This window comes from Chrysochloris asiatica, unplaced genomic scaffold, assembly GCF_000296735.1.
Source record: "Chrysochloris asiatica unplaced genomic scaffold, ChrAsi1.0 scaffold00008, whole genome shotgun sequence".
NCBI classification, from domain to species: Eukaryota; Metazoa; Chordata; class Mammalia; order Afrosoricida; family Chrysochloridae; genus Chrysochloris; species Chrysochloris asiatica.
This window is the reverse complement of record NW_006408526.1, coordinates 37399488-37406499: the sequence shown is the minus strand read 5'-3', so window position 1 is coordinate 37406499 and position 7012 is coordinate 37399488.

Below are 7012 nucleotides of genomic sequence, written 5' to 3'. Positions count from 1 at the left end.
AGGCTTTCTGTTCCTGTAAAGATTTACAGCCTCAGGAAGCCTATAAAGGGTCGCTATAAGTGGGAACCAATTGGATGTCAGTGGATTTTGGATTCTTTTGTGGCATACATATGGTCTATTCTGGAGAATGTTCTATGTGCACTAGAAAAGAATGTACACCGTACCACTGTTGGGTGGAGTTCTCTATATAAATCTGTGAGGTCTAGCTGATTGATTGTGCTGTTAAGTTTTTCTGTGTCTTTACTGAGTTTTCTTTCCAGTGGTTCAGTCCTGAATTGAAAGTGGTATATTGAAATTGAAAAGATGTTTCTTGCTTACAATATAAATTCCCAAAACCTGACACAGATCTTTCCATAGTTTGTTGTGTTGTGCCCTCGAGTCAGTTCTGACTCAGAGATCCAATATAGGGTTTTCGAGAAGTGGCTGGTGGGTCTGAACTGCTAACCTTATGGTTAGCAGTCCAGTGCTTATCTGACAGAGCCATACCAGGACTCTTTTCATAGTATAGTTGTTTAAAAATTCATTTTATTGAGGTATAATTGACATATAATGAACTGTATAGATTTGAAGTTTACAATTTGATAAATGTTGACATGCACACACACCCATGCAATCATGATCCCTGTGAATTCACTGTGAGCATCTGCATCACTCTCCAAAGTTTCCTTCTGACGCTCTTGACCTCCCCTCCTCAGGCAATCACCGCTCTGCTTTTTGCCAATAGAGATTAGTTATCATGTTCTAGCATTTGCTATCAATGGAAGGTCCCTGGGTAGCACAAATGATTGGCACTGGATTACTAACTTGAAAGTTGGCAATTTGAACCAACCCAACAGCTCCACAAAAGAAAAGCCTTCTGGTCTGATTCCATAAAGATTACACATAAGAAAACCTGACGGAGCAGTTCCACTCTGTAACATGTGGTATCACCACAAGACAGAACCAACTGGATGGTGATGGCTTTATATAAATGGAATCATAGTGCTTGCCTCTTTTGGGCTGCCTTTCTTCACTCAGCATAATTATGTTGAGATTCATCCATAACACCATTGTTGCTGTTGTTGTTGTTGTTGTTATGTGTCATCGAGTCGGTTCCGGCCCATAGCGACCCTGTATAGGGTTTCCGAGGGTGTAAATCTTTACGGGAGTAGAAAGCCTCATCTTTCTCCTGTGGAGCAGCTGGTAGTTTCGAACCGCTGACCTTAAGGTTCGCAGCCCGATTCGTAACCACTACGCTACCAGAGCTCCTTGTTGTTGTTAGGTGCTGTCAAATTGGTTCCAACTCACAGAGACCCTATGTTTAACAATGCCATGTGTGTTTTCATTCCTTTTAAACAATTAGTCCAAAAGACTAATAGACCACACACACCACTGCTGCCTCTAACCTGAGATCAGAAGAACTAGATGGTGCCCAGCTACCAATACCAACAACTCTGATCAGGACCACATAAGATCCTGGGCAGAATGGGGCAACAATGTAGAACAAAATACAAAATAATTAAAAAGACCAGGTTTACAGCTCTAATGAGATTGGCAGAACCCCAGCACTGTGATCCTCAGACACCCTTCAAACCTGGAAGGGAACGTAGCCCTGGGGATCACCTTGCAGCCAAACAACAGACAGGTCTACAGAGTGAGCATACCACTTGTGAGATTAGTACTCCACAGAATAATCAACCCTAAGAGACCAAAAGGGCAACGTTTGCTGCAAAAAAACAAAAACAAAAAACAAAAACCTCAGAAGGCAGAAAGAGGCAGGAAAGAAGGAAGACTAAAAATGAGGAACTTAGAGATAAAGTGGGAAAAGTAACTGTCACATTGAGGGTACTGTAGCTAATGTTATGAAACAAAGCATGTATAAATTGTAACATGGAAAAATAACTTTCACTGTAAACTTTCACCCAAACCACACACACACACACACACACACACACACACACACAAGTTCATTCCCTTTCATTGTTAAGTGATATTTCATTCTATGAATATACCACTGTAGGCTTATCCATCACCTGTGTTAATAGACTTCTGAGTTGTTTCCCATGGTATGTTTTTAAATTATTGCTTATTAAATTGAATTAGTTTGAGGAGAACTTTAAATAAAGGTAACCTAATATTTTCCTATAAGGATCTCTGGTACCGTAGTGGTAATGAGTCAAGTTGCTAACCTCAAGGTCTGCAGTTCAAAACTACCAGCTGTTCTGCGGGAGAAAGATGAGGCTTTCTGCTCCCATAAAGATTTACAGCCTTAGAATCCCTATGCAGGGTTGCTATGAGTTGGAACCAATTCCTCGGCACATACGTTCCCACGGAGTCCTGGTGTGGTGCTATAGGTTAATCCTCTGGACTGCAAAGTCAGATTGAGCCTCAAGGTCAGCAGTTCAAGCTCACCAGTTTCCTTGGAAACCTTATACAGGGTCGCTATGGATTGGAACTGACTCGACACATTTAACAACAACAACAAATGTTTCCACATTTGCTTTTTGTGATAATTTCAAAATTTCGAGAAAAAGTTGAGTTAACAGCAGTAGTTACACTGTTGTATGCTCCCCAATCTACAGGTTGGTGGTTCAAGTCTACCCAGAGATACAGTGAAAGAAAGGCCTAGGAATCTACTTCAAAAGGATCAGCTATTGAAAGAAAGCTCCATGGAACACACTACACATGTGACTTGCTATGAGCCACAGTTGACTCCCAGGAAACTGGTTTGTCTTTCTGAGCAAGATGAAATAACTCTGATGCGGAATACTCCAGCTCCAGGCTTTCCACAGGACCAGGACCAGCAGAGACCTTTGTTACCACTGCATTTCAATCCAGCTTCTCTCTGAACAATGCTGCTGTCTTCACAAAAACTTCTGCACACAAGTCTCTGTCTCAGAGAACTTGACTCATAATCACACTTAAAATAAGTTTTCAAGTGAATGAATGAAAGAAGGAATGAATTAACTCTCTCTCTTTGAAATCATTTTACTCTGAAGCCCAAAATATTTTATTTCAAATTTTTACAGACCATTCAAGAAGGTCTTAGAGTCGATGCTGTAGGATAAGCACTGGGCTGCTAATTACAAGGTTGATGGCTGAAACCCACCAATGGCTTCGAGGGAAAAGAATGAGGCTTTCTACTCCTTTAAAGATTTATAGTCATGGAATCATACAGGGTCGCTATGAGTAAGGACCAACTCAATGGCATTTAGCAACAACAATAACAAAAACAAAGAAGGTCTTGCTTTAAATGAAAAGTATCTGGGTGGCACAAATGGTTAACACTTGGCTACTAACCAAAGGGTTGACAGTTCAAGTCTACCTGGAGGTGTCTTTGAACAAAGGCCTGGCGACCTTCTACTAAAATATTAAAAACCAATGAAGTACAGCTCTACTCGGGCATACGTAGTGTCTCCATGAGTAGGAAATGACTGGATAGCAACTTTTTTTGCTTTAAATTCTATTTTGGGCAATGAAGAATGTACCTTATTCACCTATGAGTATGTTGTTCAATTGTTTGTTGTTGTTGTTGTTAAGTGCCATTGAGTTGGTTCCAACCCATAGCGACCTTTTACAGGGTTTCCGAGGCTGTAAATCTTTATGGGAGCAGAAAGCCTCATCTTTTTTCCGTAGAGTGGCTGATAGTCTCACACTGCTGACCTTAAGGTTCACAGCCCGGGCCTTGACAAATATCATGATGGTCCAGTGGACTCAAAGATTAAACTGCTCATGGTGGAAATGTTGCAAGGGAGGGTTGGAGATGACGTGCATTTTGTGGTTTGCAAGATCCTTCCTACTCTCTCACCTGCTTCCACTTCAGCCTGCAGCCCACAGGGTGTTCACAGGGGAGGCAGCAGGTGTGACTGTTCAGTGGGGTTGAGGGAAAGAATGAGATCATAGAGCAGTGGTTCAGGGAGCGCCTATTTTCTGGTGGAACAATGTCTACTGACCACTAGAAAATAGGTAGGTGGGAGTTCCCACAATATTTTATCCTCCTTTCATGAAGTTCTTATCCTATTATGTTTCAGTAATGACAAGAATATACCACTTGCTATGGTGGTAGGGTTAGGGGTAGATTTTAGAGACATAAGCAAACGCCTTCTCTATTTGTCATCTTCACCCTGGTCAACATTGATTAGTTAACCGAAAAGACTGACTGTTTTAAGGGTCAGAAAAGATAGGGGATTCCCCTATGTGCAGAAGCCACAAGGGTTTTTGTTAGACACAAAAGAGTAGCTTAAACTTTCTTTTTGACCTTTTGTGGCAACAGTAAAGAGTTGGTGGACTTTCTCAAGGCTAGAGTAAGAGGAGACTCACTTTTGTTTTACAGTAGATGGTTAGTGTTGAGACTCTTTGAGCACTGTTGAAAACTCATACAAAGTGACAGTGGAGATTCTAGGCCAGAGCAGCAGCTTATGTAATTAGTTATTGATTAAGGAATAGGTTTCCTAGGAACAGCAAAGCTTAGTGAAGTATGAGTTTGTTGAGACTTTAGCTTGAATGGGCTGTGCGACTAACAGCTGAACAGACGACTTGTCTCTTAAGTAAACATTTTCTCATCTGTTAAATGGGGAGATGAACTACAAACACAGGGATGCATTGGTGGGCCGGTGGTAGAACTCTTGCTTTCCATGCAGGAGACTTAGGTTTGAGTCCAGCCAGAGTAAGTTCCTCATGTGCAGCTCCCATGTGTCAGTGGAGACTTGCATGTTGCTATGACGCTGAGCAGGTTTCAGTGAAGCTTCCATACTAAGAGGAAAGGCCTGGCTATCTATGAGTGAACTTCAAGAAATTTGTGAAAAAATGGAATGAAAAAATAATGAAAAATTTCCATGAAATTTGAAGCCCTCTAGTATCTCTGAAAGACCCAACAATGAAAGCTCTGTGGATAACAATGGTTGGATCTGTATGTAATCAATCATGGGGGTGGTACAGGACAGGCATTATTCTATTTCGTTGTGTGAGGGGTCCTTATGAGTTGGGGCCAACTCAATGGTAACTAACAGCAACTACAACATAAGGTAGATTTGGTATCCACTGTACACAGCATGGTGGGACATAAAAGATGAATCTGGATTGATCTAAAGAACTAAGATGGCTGGCACTGTATCTCACACACCTGAGAAACATGGTAGGTATGCCTAGGAAATGGAAGGAAGAGTTAAGTTTTTGTTCTTAAGGTTTCTGTCTAGAAATCCTCTTACTGTAACTCTTGGGCAAAGGTAAGGGGTGTGGAGGGGCAGGGTAGAGGTATGAGTGAACAACTGTATTTAATGAACTCAGATGCATCGTTCTAAAAACAGAACCCAATTAAGAACTCATTTTTGGAGGACATTGTGGCCTGGGGGAATATACAACTGAGCAACAAGCGTCAGTTAAGGTTCTAAGTCAAGGACTTCTAAGAGGACAACTTACCTCCCCTGAGCATTTTCTTCTGTAAAACAATGGGATTGGATGATAGCAGTGGCTTTACAATGATGTTCTGAAATACCCAACTGAATCTCCAGGTGCCTCAAGGTTCTGCAATATTTTTATTAAAATATCTTTTAAAATGCTTTAACTATTTGTCCAGACACTAGCGTTAGTCTGATACAGTACAAGTCTCAGCTTTTACACTAATTAGCCATCTGACTTTGGACAAGTTATTGGATCTTTTTAAGACTCAGTTTCTTCTATTGTAGATTGAAAAATATAGTATCTACTGGATAAGGCTTCTGAGAAGATTAAATAAGTTTACTTATGTAAAGCATTTAGAAAAGTACCCCATGGGTAGTAAAAGTGAAAAAAAAAATCAAACAATTTGCTGTTGATTCTAAATCACCTGATTCCAACTCATAGCAAGCCTATGTTCTGTGAACCGTAGTTCAGAGTGGAGCTGTGCTCCATTGGATTTTCAACGACAGTGAGCTTTCAGAAATAGAACACCAGGCCTTTTCCCCAAGGCACCTCTGAGTGGATTTGAACCTCCAACCTCTCGGTCAGTTGTTGAGCGTTAAACAGTTTGTATTACCCAGGGACTCTGATATGGTACCCACCACCACTGAGTCAATTCCAACTCATAGCGACCCTATACGATAGAGAAAAACTGCTCTTTACTAAAGGTTTCCAGGGCTGTAATTCTAAGAGAGCAGACAGCCTGCTCTTTCTCCCTTCAAGCAGCTGGTGGGTTTGAACCAGTAACTCTGTGGTTAGAAGCCCAATGCTTAACTCACTGCACACCAGGACAATGATGTTGTGTTATTAGACACCAAACATCTATTAATTTGTACTGGCAGGTTAACTAATTTTTTTGACTTGGGATAAACTCTGTCCCACTATGGTCTAAAACGGAAGTTAGCAAACTTTCTGTAAAGGGTCAAATAGTCAATATTTTAGGCTTTGCAGGACATATGGCCTCTGTGTAGTGCTTTAGGGTAAACACTGGATAGCTAACTGTAAGATCTCTGTTCAAACCCACCAGCTGCTCCTCGGAAACCTTATACAGGGTCATTATGGGTTGGAACTGACTTGACGGCAGTTAACAACAACACTGACTACGCAATTCGTGTGTCAGAAGCAATGTTGTTAAGTCAGTTCTGATGCATGGCGACTCTGTATAGGATTTCCAAGGAGTGGCTGGTGGGTTTGAACCACCAACCTTGTGATTAGCAGTCCAGTGCTTATCCTACAGCACAACACCAGCACTCCATTGGCAGCAATAGACAGTATGTAAATAAACAAACCTAGCCATGTCTCAATAAAATCTTGTTTATAGACATTGGAATTTGATTTTCATATAATTATCACATATTACAAAATATTATCTGTATTTGAATATTATTTTCAACCACTTAAAAATGTAAAAACCATTGACGAGTAGGTCAATCAAAAAACAGGCTGTGACAGATGACTAGAGTGGGAAGTGAAGTGTCCAGCTGATAAGAAGAGAGGACATATGCACAAGAACACCCACACTTGCAGATAATACCCACTTGACCTGGCTTCAATGAATGGATGATCAGAGCTCAACCAGAAGAAGAAAGAAGAGGAA